Below are 20181 nucleotides of genomic sequence, written 5' to 3' on the forward strand. Positions count from 1 at the left end.
GGACAAATGATTCACACAAAGAGTCATAATAACTAATGAACAATGACAAATGGTTCACACAACGAGTCACAAGGACTAATGAACAAGGACAAATGATTCACACAACGAGTCATAATGACTAATGAATAAAGACAAATGATTCACACAACGAGTCACAATGACTAATGAACTAGGACAAATGATTCACACAAAGAGTCACAATAAATAATGACCAAGGACAAATGATTTACACAACGAGTCACAATGGGTAATTAACTAGGACAAATGATTCACACAAAGAGTCATAACAACTAATGAACAATGACAAACGGTTCACACAATGAGTCACAAGGACTAATGAACAAGGACAAATGATTCACACAACGAGTTATAATGACTAATGAATAAAGACAAATGGTTCGCACAACGAGTCACAATGTGTAATTAACTAGGACAAATGATTCACACAAAGAGTCACAATAACTAATGAACCAGGACCAATGATTTACACAACGAGTCACAATGGCTAATGAACAAGGACAAATGATTCACACGACGAGTCACAATGACTAATGAATTAGGAGAAATGATTCACACAACGAGTCACAATGACTAATGTACTAGGACAAATGATTCACACAACGAGTCACAATGAGTAATTAACTAGGACAAATGATTCACACAAAGAGTCATAATAACTAATGAACAATGACAAATGGTTCACACAACGAGTCACAAGGACTAATGAACAAGGACAAATGATTCACACAACGAGTCATAATGACTAATGAATAAAGACAAATGGTTCGCACAACGAGTCACAATGTGTAATTAACTAGGACAACTGATTCACACAAAGAGTCACGAATTTATTGATCATTACCAAAAATTCCATTAAGATATTATATGAAAGTAGAATTTCTTCTATTCTCTATTGAGAATGGAAGGTTTTTTGATTGAGTGAGTAAGTTCAAAAAATGAAAGAATTTTTTTCTATCAATAACTCAATCAAAATACAATTTTTTAAAAAATAATCTGTTATGCTTAATATCTTTAGTTTGATCGGTCTTAATTCTGCTCTTTATTCGAGTAGTTGTTTTTTTGCCAAATTACCGGAGGCCTATGCTTTTTTGAGTCCAATTGTCGATTTTATGCCAGTCATACCTCTACTTTTTTTTTCTCTTAGCCTTCTTTTATAACTAATGAACAAGGACAAATGATTCACACAACGACTCACAATGGCTAATGAACAAGGACAAATGATTCACACGACGAGTCACAATGACAAATGAACTCGGACAAATGATTCACACAAAGAGTAACAACGACTAATAAACAAGGAGAAATGGTTCACACAACGAGTCACAAGGAGAACAAGGACAAATGATTCACACAAAAAGTAACAATGACTAATGAACTAGGACAAATGATTCACACAAAGAGTCGCAATGACTAATAAACAAGGACAAATGGTTCGAACAACGAGTCACAAGGACTAATGAACAAGGACAAATGGTTCACACGACGAGTCACAATGACTAATAAATTAGGTGAAATGATTCACACAACGAGTCACAATGACTAATGCACTAGGACAAATGATTCACACAACGAGTCACAATGAGTAATTAACTAGGAAAAAGGATTCACACAAAGAGTCACAATATATAATGACCAAGGACAAATGATTTACACGACGAGTCACAATGAGTAATTAACTAGGACAAATGATTCACACAAAGAGTCATAATAACTAATGAACAATGACAAATGGTTCACACAACGAGTCACAAGGACTAATGAACAAGGACAAATGATTCACACAACGAGTCATAATGACTAATGAATAAAGACAAATGATTCACACAACGAGTCACAATGACTAATGAACTAGGACAAATGATTCACACAAAGAGTCACAATAAATAATGACCAAGGACAAATGATTTACACAACGAGTCACAATGGGTAATTAACTAGGACAAATGATTCACACAAAGAGTCATAATAACTAATGAACAATGACAAATGGTTCACACAATGAGTCACAAGGACTAATGAACAAGGACAAATGATTCACACAACGAGTTATAATGACTAATGAATAAAGACAAATGGTTCGCACAACGAGTCACAATGTGTAATTAACTAGGACAAATGATTCACACAAAGAGTCACAACAAATAATGAACAAGGACCAATGATTCACACAACGAGTCACAATGGCTAATGAACAAGGACAAATGATTCACACGACGAGTCACAATGACTAATGAATTAGGAGAAATGATTCACACAACGAGTCACAATGACTAATGTACTAGGACAAATGATTCACACAACGAGTCACATTGAGTAATTAACTAGGACAAATGATTCACACAAAGAGTCATAATAACTAATGAACAATGACAAATGGTTCACACAACGAGTCACAAGGACTAATGAACAAGGACAAATGATTCACATAACGAGTCATAATAACTAATGAATTAAGACAAATGGTTCGCACAACGAGTCACAATGTGTAATTAACTAGGACAAATGATTCACACAAAGAGTCACAATAACTTGTAATACCCCGTACTTCTAGGACTTAAACGAATAATTAGTTACTTTAATAAACGGTTTTAATAGAGTCACTTGGGAATCATAATATGATAATAGGCTAATAATTAGTAAGGAGTATTATATTACACACTATTATGTAATAATAATAATAATAATAATAATAATAATAATAACTAATCCCATAAATATTGATAATTAGACCTATATATACTACAAGGTCCTAAGCTACCCTACCCGGTGGTTTTCCATTACACATAAAACAAACAAGAAAAAGGATAAAGAGAAAGAAAGATAGCGGCGGAAAAGAGAGGGTAACAGCGAGAACGATTTAGCGCGGCGAGGCGAGCCAAGTCATCTTTAACACACTCAAGCTTTCATCTCCCCCTTAACCAGGATAACGGTATGTGCTCTTTTAATAATAATTAGATGTTGAGTTCGTTTAGAATCGGGTTCGATTTCGGGTTTGGTAGGTTGATGGTGGGTCGATAAGTCGTGATTAGGGGAGGAATTTTACGACGTTTATATGGTGATTAATAGGCGTTTAACGGCCATAGTCATGGTCGGACAGGAACAGTCTGATTACACTGTTTTGGGTCGAGTTTCGGTAAAATCTACATTGTTGAACGCACTTGTTACAGGCCTTTTCAATCTGAATCTATTAGGACTTACTCTTGATGTTATCGGACACCTATCGTTTGTTCTATTTTATTAAATCACTCAAGTTTATGCCCTGGTCGTGCTACCCTGTTTAAGGATACGTCATGAGTCGATTTGGAGTCGGGTTATAGGTGTGATAATGTTGGTTGTTAGAGCATCGATGTGGAACGACTGGTGTTCAGTGATAGTCACGGTTAGGGGGCTGTTAGTGTTTTAGAGAGTCGTATGAGTCGGGATAAGCTGCTGGCCGAGTCAGCTCTGTTTAGTTGCGGTTTCGGCAGCAACTCGTTGAGACCATGCATATTATTGGAGTGGAATTAAGGTGTGAAGCTAGTGCAATGAGTCGGGTTGGTGCTGAGTCACGTACTTATAGTGGTTTCGTGTCAATTGGTTATTGTTGCGGTGACGACGGGTGGTCTCCCTGTTTCGGCCGTGGGATTGTGTTGGGTAATCATGTTGGACTTAGCCGTGGGTAATAGACGGATGACAAGTGGCTTGTCTGCTCGAATTTGCTACGAGGTAGGGAAATACACTTGACTTATTATCGTTGTTGTTGAATTGTGTTGACTTGTTGTGTTTCATTTGACCAAGTTGTGAACGTTGACTGGTTTCGTGGTCGTTGCTATATGCTATGACTCATATACTGGATTGTGATTGACCGAATTGATCGTATCGAGTATGCTATCACAACATTTGGTAGCTGGCATGATTTTATAATTGATCAGTTCAATGATATACATATTGCATTGCATTAATTACTGTTGAGCATTTCATATGCATTGGAGTTAGAGGATGGTGTGGTGGTGACGAGGTTGTGATATGATGATGATGTTGTGATAAGGCCCAGGCGGGTTCTGTAGGACTTGCCCTGGTGTCCTCAGCTGCGAGCTGGCAGATCGACTATGGTCGATATATATAGTCTACCGGGGATCGGTATGGCTGGGCGTTCCGGGTTATGAGTTATGAGACTGGTTATGAGATATGAGTTGAGATGGAGATGGAGGTGACGGAGGAGCATGCATATCATATTTTTGTTGTTTCATTGTTTTCCCTACTCAACCTCGTGGTTGACCCTGTGTATTCGTGAACACCTGTGATGACCCAAATATTGGCGAGCAGACTTGACAGGTTTAAGAGATAGAACGGGAGCTTGGTGGGCGTGAGACTCTGGATCAGAAGACTTAGTAGCTAGATCATCATCTAGAAGACTTTCACTTTTATTTATGTTAGTTCTTTGTAATTTGACGTAAAAGAGGTTTTGTAATAATTAAATTAAAGTAATTATATAATTTTGCCTTGGAGTTTAATTTGTTATTCACTACCTCGGGAAACCGAGATGGTAACAGTCCGGTTTATTAGGGAATGTCTTGCTAAAGGCTCCTTCATAAACCGGGGTGTTACAAAGTGGTATCAGAGCGAACGATCCTCAGGCCTAAACCAATGAACCCAATGAACATAGGATGTGTCTAAATAAAATGAACCCCTGGGTAGGAACTGTTAGGAGCTCACAGTGCGGTTAAGAAGGCGCCCTTAATACGTGCTCTTTTGCCCTCTCAGTTTTGAACCAGGTAACCCGAGAGAAATTGAGTGAATGGGGTAGTTAGAAGGAAAACCTTGGATATAATCGAGTTGATGTATACCTTGAGACCCATATATTCTAACCATTCTGCAGGACAACGCTACGGTAAGTATTTTGTATGAATGATGGCGTGATCATATGATGTTGTGGAGATGAGAAATAAAATTTCCGTGTTCAGGTTGATAATCAATGAAGTGTTGGATTGTGATAATCGCGAGCGTGAAAATAATTGCGAATTGATGATATTTATCTGGATGGATGTTGAATGATGTGTTGATAGTACTATTATGTCTAGTGATATGCGGTTATGTGATCCCGAAGCCATGCTAGTATAGTATTGTGATAGTAATTAGAAACATTATTGAATTGCATGTTTATAGTCATAGCAATCGTGATTTAGATTTAAGGAGTAGATCGAGATGCGAAGGGATTTTATGGGGTAGATGTTACGAAGTACACAGTGTGAGATTTCAGTTAGAATGGGTTAGTATCGATAGTATGGTTGTAAGAGTTGGGACAGAGAAAATGAAAGACTTAGTGCTGAAACTCGTTTTGTTGATGTTACTCTTAAATTGACCTTACTGCCATTTCTTTTCTGTTTATTACCTATGGATGAAAATTTTATGAGAGATAGCCTCGTGAGTTAGTGTTCATTTGGCGTTGGTTTCATGCTTATATGATATACGGGTTAGGAGTAATAAATATTTTAGTGGGCTGTGGTCAGGAAGTTCCTGTGCAGTGATGTTTTGACCAACGATTTTGTAAAAATCCTCATTTAAATTGTATTAATAATTTTTGCATAATTCCAACTCCATCGATCAGAAGATTCGCATATGTTTTCAAATTGATAAGCCACGAAAATTCTCGATGTCTCTATATTAAATGGTAAGTTTTGCAAACTGACCCAAGTTCGGACCAATTGTTGTTACATACTGTTTGGACCAACGGAGTTTTAAAAAAATGCTTTAAAAAAAAATTGAATTCTTGAGCTTTGGACCTCATTCTTTTCTCACGTATTATTAACTCTCTGTATGTTATAAAAAGTAATCTAACTCAAGTACTCGTTGAACGGTTATTTATTCGTAATTTTTGGAAGTTACAACGTGAATCAAAACTTTTAAAATGTGCGTTCTATGTTGAATTTTCATACAATTGTTTGGTTAATTCATGAGCTTTAGTAATGTGAATTTATAATGTCCTTATATGATGATAGTAGCACGCATGTCCAGTAGTTATGTATCTTAACAAGTGATAAAATTAAAGTTTAGTTGATAACATTGTTGACATGATAGTATGAGTGAAATTGAATAGCATAATTTGATTCTCAATCGAGGGTGAAATATTTTATACGAGCCCAGTTGTTTGCATATTTTATATACGTTTGGCATATTGTAATATCTCTGGTGTGTTCATCATATTTGCATAGTGGTCGGATATATATAATTATAAAACTATATTGTCATATCTTGGTAAAGTTGATGGCGTTAAATGTTAATTTAATTGTTCTAATATACTCGCATGAATATTTATAATAATCATGTTTAAATGTTTACACATGGATGGTAGTAATGAGTATGTCTAAATGTTCACACATGTAGAATGTCGTCTGAGTTCTAATGTCTTTTATGTGAGTCGGTATGCCTATAGTTACATTTATTACCTTCATCGCATTAAATTATTTCAGTTGAACCTAAACCTATGACATAATAATAAACAGTGTTGTTATTCCTTATTAGATATGTTCGTTATTATATTGTCATTAAATGTTAAAGTGATTCTTGCAATTGTATGAGCGTGATATAAAGGAAACTGTTTGATATAACACGACATTTGGCATATCTATATTCTCGAGTCGTTACTATCAGTTATATTCTAATAAAGATTGTTTATGATAACTATGTTAGCAATTATAATGGGATAACCCTTTGATGATTCACATGTTATGCATTGGTTAAATGATAGTAGTTATAGTTACGTTTAATTGAGCCTACGAGTTGCCTAATTATTCAAATCGTGCAAATCAGAGAAGTTGTTCAAATTGCTAACCTTTTATCGTAGCTAGTTATCTACAAAGTATATGATGGCAAATGTATATGTTTAAGCTAATTATACGATATCTTTTGTTTTGCTGAAAATGAGTTATACTCAGTTGCTGGACACAATTGAATGATATGGTTGCTAAAATGTTAAACACATGTGTGATATGGAAGTAATGTTGTTGTTGTCATAGATCATATGTTGTTACTTTTATTGGGAAATATGTTTTCAGAATTGATATCGTGCAAACAATTTAGCTAATTTAAAATATGAATTATGAGTATGTTATTGATTGTTTAAATTCATCGGTCTAATTCGTGACCTAAACCAGTGAGTGAGTAAATGGTTGTATGGACATGTCAATAAGATCCTGTGATTGTGATGGATAGTAGTGGTAGATCTATTTTCTGTGATATGTTTACAAATGTGAGAAGTTTCTTAAATTATTTTGTTATTTTTACTCTCGCTCGTTCATGGTCTATAATTGATCATCAAATTTGCTTAATTATATACATGTCCATTGCCCTCGTGCCTACTTTATCCCAACACCAACTTTGATTATGAAGACCATTAGTTAGTGAGCTATTTTCGTCATATGCGAGGACGTGGTTGAGTTTTATTTTCTTTATCGAGGTAACACGATTCTACCGATCTTAATATTATTACTATTGTTCGAGGTTGTATGTTTGATTTGCTGATTGATTTGTTGAGTTTTATGCTGGTATTTATGTTGAGACATATTATTGAATGTTGTTAATATGTATACTATAAATAATATAGAATTCCTTATTGTTAATCTTATCTTTCGTGAGTTGGGTTGATAGAATTGTGTAAGTGGTTACTGATTAATTAACAAGTTGAGTTGATAAGGGGCTTACAAGATAATGATAATGAATGATGGTCTTAGTGCTACGTAACTTACATGTTAGTAAAACTACTTTTTTTTTATATATACAAGATTGGTTAAAGGGACTAGTTTTATACATTATCTAATTAGCAAGTGGAAAGTGTGCTAAGAGAAATTGACAGTGGTAAGCTAGTAGTAGAATTAGTATTCCTAATCATTGCTTTGTTAGGCATGGTGTGATGAATTGTTAGTACTGGATTGATGACTACGGAGTATACGTCATTTATTCGTGATTTTGGATATATGTGGATCGAAAGTTTGGATTTCTTTATATTGTGTTTAAATCGTCTTTTCCTTTGACCTTGACTCGTGGGTGAGTAGCTTAGAGTTATTCTCTAAGTGTTGAGCAGTTCCTTTAATGAAATATTTGACAATATCGATATTGAAATTGAGATGGAAAGATGACGGTGTTCTCAGGTGGTTATTTAGTTGTTATACATTTGTGTTCTCAGGTAGTTATTAGTTGTAGTTAGTTGGGTTAAGTGAAGATGAGTTAAACTTCGGGACGAAGTTTATTTTTAGGAGGGTAGAATGTAACATTTCGTGTCTGTTATATTTAATTGATGTGTCAAAAGTGTGTGTTAACTGTGTTAGAAATGCGTGATGTACGTATGTACGATATACAATACCCCTTTTGATGTTTGAGTACGTGAGTGAACTTCGGGGACGAAGTTCATTTTAAGGAGGGAAGACTGTAATACCCCGTACTTCTAGGACTTAAACGAATAATTAGTTACTTTAATAAACGGTTTTAATAGAGTCACTTGGGAATCATAATGTGATAATAGGCTAATAATTAGTAAGGAGTATTATATTACACACTATTATGTAATAATAATAATAATAATAATAATAATAACTAATCCCATAAATATTGATAATTAGACCTATATATACTACAAGGTCCTAAGCTACCCTACCCGGTGGTTTTCCATTACACACAAAACAAACAAGAAAAAGGATAAAGAGAAAGAAAGATAGCGGCGGAAAAGAGAGGGTAACAGCGAGAACGATTTAGCGCGGCGAGGCGAGCCAAGTCATCTTTAACACACTCAAGCTTTCATCTCCCCCTTAACCAGGATAACGGTATGTGCTCTTTTAATAATAATTAGATGTTGAGTTCGTTTAGAATCGGGTTCGATGTCGGGTTTGGTAGGTTGATGGTGGGTCGATAAGTCGTGATTAGGGGCGGAATTTTAGGACGTTTATATGGTGGTTAATAGGTGTTTAACGGCCATAGTCATGGCCGGACAGGAACAGTCTGATTACACTGTTTTGGGTCGAGTTTCGGTAAAATCTACATTGTTGAACGCACTTGTTACAGGCCTTTTCAATCTGAATCTATTAGGACTTACTCTTGATGTTATCGGACACCTAGCGTTTGTTCTATTTTATTAAATCACTCAAGTTTATGCCCTGGTCGTGCTACCCTGTTTAAGGATACGTCATGAGTCGATTTGGAGTCGGGTTATAGATGTGATAATGTTGGTTGTTAGAGCATCGATGTGGAACGACTGGTGTTCAGTGATAGTCACGGTTAGGGGGCTGTTAGTGTTTTAGAGAGTCGTTTGAGTCGGGATAAGCTGCTGGCCGAGTCAGCTCTGTTTAGTTGCGGTTTCGGCAGCAACTCGTTGAGACCATGCATATTATAGGAGTGGAATTAAGGTGTGAAGCTAGTGCAATGAGTCGGGTTGGTGCTGAGTCACGTACTTATAGTGGTTTCGTGTCAATTGGTTATTGTTGCGGTGACGGCGGGTGGTCTCTCTGTTTCGGCCGTGGGATTGTGTTGGGTAATCATGTTGGACTTAGCCGTGGGTAATAGACGGATGACAAGTACTACAGTGTGGTGACGCCGTGGTGGTCGTGGTTCTATGGTGCCGCGGTGATGGTGGTTCATGTAGTCGGGTTGGTTCGGGTGGTATGGTTCAGAATAAACGGGTTAGTTTGACTGATGGGAGGTATATCGAAACACAGTAACATGTATAATGGTAAAACATATGATAAACCTATGATAATGAATTAGGTAATAATGACTAATGTTGACCGCATGATTAGAAAGATAAAGGGAGCTTGGTTTTTTTTAAGTTAGTGATTGATTTAAATGGGTTGTTTAGTTGGGTAGGTAAAAGTGAGGTTAATATAACTAACTAATGAAGTTATTAATTAAGTAGTGTGATTAAGGTAATTCGTGTTAACTAATGAAATAGTTATTTTAGTTATTAATTAATATATGTTGTAATTGTAGGATCCGACTTTATAGAAGATTGTTATCAATTGGCTTGTCTGCTCGAATTTGCTACGAGGTAGGGAAATACACTTGACTTATTATCGTTGTTGTTGAATTGTGTTGACTTGTTGTGTTTCATTTGACCAAGTTGTGAACGTTGACTGGTTTCGTGGTTGTTGCTTTATGCTATGACTCATATACTGGATTGTGATTGACCGAATTGATCGTATCGAGTATGCTATCACAACATTTGGTAGCTGGCATGATTTTATAATTGATCAGTTCAATGATATACATATTGCATTGCATTAATTACTGTTGAGCATTTCATATGCATTGGAGTTGGAGGATGGTGTGGTGGTGACGAGGTTGTGATATGATGATGTTGTGATAAGGCCCAGGCGGGTTCTGCAGGACTTGCCCTGGTGTCTCGATTCATGGTAGCGAGATCGACTACGGTCGATATATATAGTCTCGGGGATCGGTATGGTGGGCGTTCAGGTTATGAGTTATGAGGCGGTTATGAGATATGAGTTGAGACGGAGATGGAGGTGACGGAGGAGCATGCATATCATATTTTTGTTGTTTCATTGTTTTCCCTACTCAACCTCGTGGTTGACCCTGTGTATTCGTGAACACCTGTGATGACCCAAATATTGGCGAGCAGACTTGACAGGTTTAAGAGATAGAACGGGAGCTTGGTGGGCGTGAGACTCTGGATCAGAAGACTTAGTAGCTAGATCATCATCTAGAAGACTTTCACTTTTATTTATGTTAGTTCTTTGTAATTTGACGTAAAAGAGGTTTTGTAATAATTAAATTAAAGTAATTATATAATTTTGCCTTGGAGTTTAATTTGTTATTCACTACCGCGGGAAACCGAGATGGTAACACTCCGGTTTATTAGGGAATGTCTTGCTAAAGGCTCCTTCATAAACCGGGGTGTTACATAACTAATGAACAAGGACAAATGATTCACACAACGACTCACAATGGCTAATGAACAAGGACAAATGATTCACACAACGAGTCACAATGACAAATGAACTCGGACAAATGATTCACACAAAGAGTCACAACGACTACTAAACAAGGACAAATGGTTCACAAAACGAGTCACAAGGACTAATGAACAAGGACAAATGATTCACACAAAGAGTAACAATGACTAATGAACTAGGACAAATGATTCACACAAAGAGTCACAATGACTAATAAACAAGGACAAATGGTTCGAACAAAGAGTCACAAGGACTAATGAACAAGGACAAATGATTCACACGACGAGTCACAATGACTAATGAATTAGGTGAAATGATTCACACAACGAGTCACAATGACTAATGAACTAGGACAAATGATTCACACAAAGAGTCACAACGACTAATAAACAAGTACAAATGGTTCACACAAAGAGTCACAATGACTAATAAACAAAGACAAATTGTTCAAACAACGAGTCACAAGGACTAATGAACAAGGACAAATGATTCCCACGACGAGTCACAATGACTAATGAATTAGGAGAAATGATTCACACAACGAGTCACAATGACTAATGTACTAGGACAAATGATTCACACAACGAGTCACAATGAGTAATTAACTAGGACAAATGATTCACACAAAGAGTCATAATAACTAATGAACAATGACAAATGGTTCACACAACGAGTCACAAGGACTAATGAACAAGGACAAATGATTCACAAAACGACTCACAATGGCTAATGAACAAGGACAAATGATTCACACGACGAGTCACAATGACAAATGAACTCGGACAAATGATTCAAACACAGAGTCACAACGACTAATAAACAAGGACAAATGGTTCACACAACGAGTCACAAGGACTAATGAACAAGGACAAATGATTCACACAAAGAGTAACAATGACTAATGAACTAATAAACAAGGACAAATGGTTCGAACAACGAGTCACAAGGACTAATGAACAAGGACAAATGATTCACACGACGAGTCACAATGACTAATAAATTAGGTGAAATGATTCACACAACGAGTCACAATGACTAATGCACTAGGACAAATGATTCGCACAACGAGTCACAATGAGTAATTAATTAGGAAAAAGGATTCACACAAAGAGTCACAATATATAATGACCAAGGACAAATGATTTACACAACGAGTCACAATGAGTAATTAACTAGGACAAATGATTCACACAAAGAGTCATAATAACTAATGAACAATGACAAATGGTTCACACAACGAGTCACAAGGAGTACTGAACTAGGACAAATGATTCACACAACGAGTCATAATGACTAATGAATAAAGACAAATGATTCACACAACGAGTCACAATGACTAATGAACTAGGACAAATGATTCACACAAAGAGTCACAATAAATAATGACCAAGGACAAATGATTTACACAACGAGTCACAATGGGTAATTAACTAGGACAAATGATTCACACAAAGAGTCATAATAACTAATGAACAATGACAAACGGTTCACACAATGAGTCACAAGGACTAATGAACAAGGACAAATGATTCACACAACGAGTTATAATGACTAATGAATAAAGACAAATGGTTCGCACAACGAGTCACAATGTGTAATTAACTAGGACAAATGATTCACACAAAGAGTCACAATAACTAATGAACCAGGACCAATGATTCAAACAACGAGTCACAATGGATAATGAACAAGGACAAATGATTCACACGACGAGTCACAATGACTAATGAATTAGGAGAAATGATTCACACAACGAGTCACAATGACTAATGTACTAGGACCAATGATTCACACAACGAGTCACAATGAGTAATTAACTAGGACAAATGATTCACACAAAGAGTCATAATAACTAATGAACAATGACAAATGGTTCACACAACGAGTCACAAGGACTAATGAACAAGGACAAATGATTCACACAACGAGTCATAATGACTAATGAATAAAGACAAATGGTTCGCACAACGAGTCACAATGTGTAATTAACTAGGACAACTGATTCACACAAAGAGTCACGAATTTATTGATCATTACCAAAAATTCCATTAAGATATTATATGAAAGTAGAATTTCTTCTAATCTCTATTGAGAATGGAAGGTTTTTTGATTGAGTGAGTAAGTTCAAAAAATGAAAGATTTTTTTTCTATCAATAACTCAATCAAAATACAATTTTTTAAAAAATAATCTGTTATGCTTAATATCTTTAGTTTGATCGGTCTTAATTCTGCTCTTTATTCGAGTAGTTGTTTTTTTGCCAAATTACCGGAGGCCTATGCTTTTTTGAGTCTAATTGTCAATTTTATGCCAGTCATACCTCTACTATTTTTTCTCTTAGCCTTCGTTTATAACTAATGAACAAGGACAAATGATTCACACAACGACTCACAATGGCTAATGAACAAGGACAAATGATTCACACGACGAGTCACAATGACAAATGAACTAGGACAAATGATTCACACAAAGAGTCACAACGACTAATAAACAAGGACAAATGGTTCACACAACGAGTGACAAGGACTAATGAACAAGGACAAATGATTCACACAAAGAGTAACAATGACTAATGAACTAGGACAAATGATTCACACAAAGAGTCACAATGACTAATAAACAAGGACAAATGGTTCGAACAACGAGTCACAAGGACTAATGAACAAGGACAAATGATTCACACGACGAGTCACAATGACTAATAAATTAGGTGAAATGATTCACACAACGAGTCACAATGACTAATGCACTATGACAAATGATTCACACAACGAGTCACAATGAGTAATTAATTAGGAAAAAGGATTCACACAAAGAGTCACAATATATAATGACCAAGGACAAATGATTTACACAACGAGTCACAATGAGTAATTAACTAGGACAAATGATTCACACAAAGAGTCATAATAACTAATGAACAATGACAAATGGTTCACACAACGAGTCACAAGGACTAATGAACAAGGACAAATGATTCACACAACGAGTCATAATGACTAATGAATAAAGACAAATGATTCACACAACAAGTCACAATGACTAATGAACTAGGACAAATGATTCACACAAAGAGTCACAATAAATAATGACCAAGGACAAATGATTTACACAACGAGTCACAATGGGTAATTAACTAGGACAAATGATTCACACAAAGAGTCATAATAACTAATGAACAATGACAAATGGTTCACACAATGAGTCACAAGGACTAATGAACAAGGACAAATGATTCACACAACGAGTTATAATGACTAATGAATAAAGACAAATGGTTCGCACAACGAGTCACAATGTGTAATTAACTAGGACAAATGATTCACACGACGAGTCACAATAACTTATGAACAAGGACCAATGATTCACACAACGAGTCACAATGACTAATGCACTAATACAAATGATTCACACAACGAGTCACAATGAGTAATTAATTAGGAAAAAGGATTCACACAAAGAGTCACAATATATAATGACCAAGGACAAATGATTTACACAACGAGTCACAATGAGTAATTAATTAGGAAAAAGGATTCACACAAAGAGTCACAATATATAATGACCAAGGACAAATGGTTCACACAACGAGTCACAAGGACTAATGAACAAGGACAAATGATTCACACAACGAGTCATAATAACTAATGAATAAAGACAAATGGTTCGCACAACGAGTCACAATGTGTAATTAACTAGAACAAATGATTCACACAAAGAGTCACAATAACTAATGAACAAGGACAAATGATTCACACAACGACTCACAATGGCTAATGAACAAGGACAAATGATTCACACGACGAGTCACAATGACAAATGAACTCGGACAAATGATTCACACAAAGAGTCACAACGACTAATAAACAAGGACAAATGGTTCACACAACGAGTCACAAGGACTAATGAACAAGGACAAATGATTCACACAAAGAGTAACAATGACTAATGAACTAGGACAAATGATTCACACAAAGAGTCACAATGACTAATAAATAAGGACAAATGGTTCGAACAAAGAGTCACAAGGACTAATGAACAAGGACAAATGATTCACACGACGAGTCATAATGACTAATGAATAAAGACAAATGGTTCGCACAACGAGTCACAATGTGTAATTAACTAGGACAACTGATTCACACAAAGAGTCACGAATTTATTGATCATTACCAAAAATTCCATTAAGATATTATATGAAAGTAGATTTTCTTCTATTCTCTATTGAGAATGGAAGGTTTTTTTATTGAGTGAGTAAGTTCAAAAAATGAAAGATTTTTTTTCTATCAATAACTCAATCAAAATACAATTTTTTAAAAAATAATCTGTTATGCTTAATATCTTTAGTTTGATCGGTTTTAATTCTGCTCTTTATTCGAGTAGTTGTTTTTTTTGCCAAATTACCGGAGGCCTATGCTTTTTTGAGTCCAATTGTCGATTTTATGCCAGTCATACCTCTACTTTTTTTTCTCTTAGCCTTCGTTTATAACTAATGAACAAGGACAAATGATTCACACAACGACTCACAATGGCTAATGAACAAGGACAAATGATTCACACGACGAGTCACAATGACAAATGAACTCGGACAAATGATTCACACAAAGAGTCACAACGACTAATAAACAAGGACAAATGGTTCACACAACGAGTCACAAGGACTAATGAACAAGGACAAATGATTCACACAAAGAGTAACAATGACTAATGATATAGGACAAATGATTCACACAAAGAGTCACAATGACTAATAAACAAGGACAAATGGTTCGAACAACGAGTCACAAGGACTAATGAACAAGGACAAATGATTCACACGACGAGTCACAATGACTAATAAATTAGGTGCAATGATTCACACAACGAGTCACAATGACTAATGCACTAATACAAATGATTCACACAACGAGTCACAATGAGTAATTAATTAGGAAAAAGGATTCACACAAAGAGTTACAATATATAATGACCAAGGACAAATGATTTACACAACGAGTCACAATGAGTAATTAACTAGGACAAATTATTCACACAAAGAGTCATAATAACTAATGAACAATGACAAATGGTTCACACAACGAGTCACAAGGACTAATGAACAAGGACAAATGATTCACACAACGAGTCATAATGACTAATGAATAAAGACAAATGATTCACACAACGAGTCACAATGACTAATGAACTAGGACAAATGATTCACACAAAGAGTCACAATAAATAATGACCAAGGACAAATGATTTACACAACGAGTCACAATGGATAATTAACTAGGACAAATGATTCACACAAAGAGTCATAATAACTAATGAACAATGACAAATGGTTCACACAATGAGTCACAAGGACTAATGAACAAGGACAAATGATTCACACAACGAGTTATAATGACTAATGAATAAAGACAAATGGTTCGCACAACGAGTCACAATGTGTAATTAACTAGGACAAATAATTCACACAAAGAGTCACAATAACTAATGAACAAGGACCAATGATTCACACAACGAGTCACAATGGCTAATGAACAAGGAAAAATGATTCACACGACGAGTCACAATGACTAATGAATTAGGAGAAATGATTCACACAACGAGTCACAATGACTAATGTACTAGGACAAATGATTCACACAACGAGTCACAATGAGTAATTAACTAGGACAAATGATTCACACAAAGAGTCATAATAACTAATGAACAATGACAAATGGTTCACACAACGAGTCACAAGGACTAATGAACAAGGACAAATGATTCACACAACGAGTCATAATAACTAATGAAAAAAGACAAATGGTTCGCACAACGAGTCACAATGTGTAATTAACTAGAACAAATGATTCACACAAAGAGTCACAATAACTAATGAACAAGGACAAATGATTCACACAACGTCTCACAATGGCTAATGAACAAGGACAAATGATTCACACGACGAGTCACAATGACAAATGAACTCGGACAAATGATTCACACAAAGAGTCACAACGACTAATAAACAAGGACAAATGGTTCACACAACGAGTCACAAGGACTAATGAACAAGGACAAATGATTCACACAAAGAGTAACAATGACTAATGAACTAGGACAAATGATTCACACAAAGAGTCACAATGACTAATAAATAAGGACAAATGGTTCGAACAAAGAGTCACAAGGACTAATGAACAAGGACAAATGATTCACACGACGAGTCACAATGACTAATGAATTAGGTGAAATGATTCACACAACGAGTCACAATGACTAATGTACTAGGACAAATGATTCACACAACGAATCACAATGAGTAATTAACTAGGATAAAGGATTCACACAAGGAGTCACAATAACTAATGAACAATGACAAATGGTTCACACAACGAGTCACAAGGACTAATGAACAAGGACAAATGATTCACACAACGAGTCACAATGACTAATAAACAAGGACAAATGGTTCACACAACGAGTCACAAGGACTAATGAACAAGGACAAATGATTCACACGACGAGTCACAATGTCTAATAAACAAGGACAAATGATTCTCACTCCCTTTCAACCTTAGTGTTTGATTTGATACCTAAGCTATTTCTCGTTTTGTGTAATTTCGGACCAATGTGAGTTAACTTTTCGATTCATTGTTAAAATTTGTATTATATTTGGAAAACTTGACTTCTGGTAAAGTTTGAAAAATGATTTACCATTTTTCTATAACATTTGCATTTGACCTTTCGCTTTCATTTTGTTTTGGCGTTGATTTGTTGTCAGAATTCGTTATTGGAGACGTCTGATAACTAGTTCTGCACTTATCGGCGAATGATTTCGTATTTTAATTTGTGCTTGATTCGGAATGATAGCGCGCTTGCATGCATCAAGAGTTCTCTCATTCCCTTGATATGGACATCGTGTTTTTGAAAGTTTTCTTAACCCCTTTTGAAGGATCATCTTTTGAAATTCCAATTTGTTTTGAATGTTTTGATTTTCGCCCTTGGAAAATTGAATTCGTCCTTATTGTATTTTTGTTTTCTACTTGCAAGTTTCGAGGACGAAACTTCTTAAAAGGAGGGATGATTGTAACACCCCGTAATTTCGGACCGTTATTATATTGCGAAAGTAATTTATTAATCAAGTTGAATTTAATATTAATGTATTTGAAGTAATAATAATTCAACGAAATGTAATTCTACTATATTTTGAAGTAAATTATTTAATTTGATAGTTTCTAAATGTTTAAAAATAGTTTAAACCATGTAAAAACCTTTTATTTCGAAATAAGGGCATATCGGGAAAAACGACAATTCTTTTGAAAATTGGGCAAACGATTTTGGAAATGGGTCATATGAGTACTCAATCTTCTTGTAATCTCGTATTTAAGAACTTTGGCATCGTCGGAATTTGCATTTGACAAACGGTTCTAATTATCGGCGAAACGAGCCAAAACCGACTAATGAAATTCCGCGGGAAAAATCCCGTCTCCTATCTCCTAGCCACGCCACACCCTTCCTTCACCTTCCCTTTGCATTTTTCTTTTCCAACTTCATCTCCCTTGAATGTTCTAAAGCTTTCTAAACATAAAACACCATTTTCTTACCTTTTTAAGCTAATTTTCATCATAATTCACTCATTTCTACTCCAAATTTCATAAGGATTACATATTTGGAATCCTCTCTTCATTTCCAACATCCTAGTATGTATTAAATTCATTTGCCCTAAATTTATTTTATCCACCATTTTTAGGGTTTTGATTTTAGTGCTTATAATTGTGTTTTTATTGTTTATTTAGGTGAAGATTTAGAAGACGAGTTTGGAGACTCGTATATAGTTGAAGATAGTGGCTAACATGTATATTAGGGTTTGGTGTTCAAGGTGCTAATTGCTCATTCTTAGCTTAAGGTAACATATTTCGAGTTACTCGACGAATAAATGTCACATTCTTTGCTTTTTGTATGATTTTGTGATTGTTAATTGAGTGGTTTATTTCACATGATAATATGGCTTAAATTCATGTCTAAATCATGTCTTTTATTAGTTTAAGTTCACATATTAGTATGGAAATGAATTGGGAATGATTAATTGATGCTTAAAACGATGTTAAAATGAACAAAAACGGAGAAACGGAGGTAGTGGGGGTGGCGGCCAGCAGGCCCAGCAGGCCCAGGCAGGCCCACGGCAGCCCTGGGTTGGCCCGGGTCGGCCCGTTGCTTGTTTCGCGGTTTTTCATGCGTTGTTCGTCGTTTCGGGTTTATTAATGTTATATTTAGTATAAGTAACACATGGGTAATCTTTTGAAATGAATTATGTTAGTAGTAAATATAATGTTAATGGTAAAATTATGCTTAAATTGGTAGGTTGCACATGTTAGGATAGGTTATGATATGAAATTGTAATGAATAGGCTTAAAATGAATTTTATAGCGATAATTGTAATGTTTGGATGATTATGCCGAAAACTGAGCCTTAGTCCCTTTGACTGAATCGATGTCGATCAATTGTGTGATTGGTCGTCACGCGATTGAACGTGCACTGTCGCGCAGGTTGGGGTTGCGGGTAAAAATTCGGTTGGATGAAATTAATGTGTGAATTGGATAACTGGCCTTATTCTTGTTTTAGGCCATTTATTATGTTTTTATTTCACATATGTTGTTGGTTGGTTTGAATGGTTTCTTATATTGTAGAAACGGCCCTAGATTCCTTGAAACCTTTAATATTGTTAAAATTGCTTGAAGAAATGGAATTGGTATTGAATACTTCTTGCAGGTTGTTGTGTTTGTCATAGATAGGTCTTTATAGTCTTTGACGAGTATATGTTCACTGCTTAATAGCCTTTGTGTACCTGACTTGGTGGGTTTATATCCAAGTTGGGGCATGACCTCGTTACTTATTTTGAGGGTAAGTGGTCAGCTTAAGTACTAGCCAACCCTTTGGTGGACTCCTTAGGGTACTCACTTTGTTTTAAAAAAATTGTGGGTCTTGGGTGCGGTGGTGTGTATCCGCATGTCTAGGTCTGCGCAGATTTTAGGCTAGGGTTGTGTTGTGTCTTGGCCATGTTTTGATAGAACCTCTGAGCCAAGATACCGGTTCGATTACCTTCCCTACCTCGTGGTATAGACTCGATTCTGAGTGACTATTGACGGTGCTAAGAACTTATGCCTGTCTTTGATATATTGCCCTTTCTTGTTTGATGATTCTATGAATCATAGAAGGTGAGATGCAAGCCGGCTATGGTTGATAGAGTTT

At 35.7% G+C, this 20181-nt stretch overlaps 1 long non-coding RNA gene across 1 annotated transcript; it reads left to right on the forward strand.

Moving 5' to 3' along the window:
- The first annotated feature begins 8669 nt into the window (after positions 1-8669).
- LOC141638159 (uncharacterized) lies at positions 8670-10756 on the forward strand. The gene is made up of 3 exons (XR_012542028.1): positions 8670-8816; positions 9976-10033; positions 10625-10756. It is a non-coding gene; the product is annotated as an uncharacterized LOC141638159 (long non-coding RNA).
- Positions 10757-20181: the final 9425 nt, after the last annotated feature.

This window comes from Silene latifolia, unplaced genomic scaffold, assembly GCF_048544455.1.
Source record: "Silene latifolia isolate original U9 population unplaced genomic scaffold, ASM4854445v1 scaffold_189, whole genome shotgun sequence".
In the NCBI taxonomy this organism is placed as follows: domain Eukaryota; kingdom Viridiplantae; phylum Streptophyta; class Magnoliopsida; order Caryophyllales; family Caryophyllaceae; genus Silene; species Silene latifolia.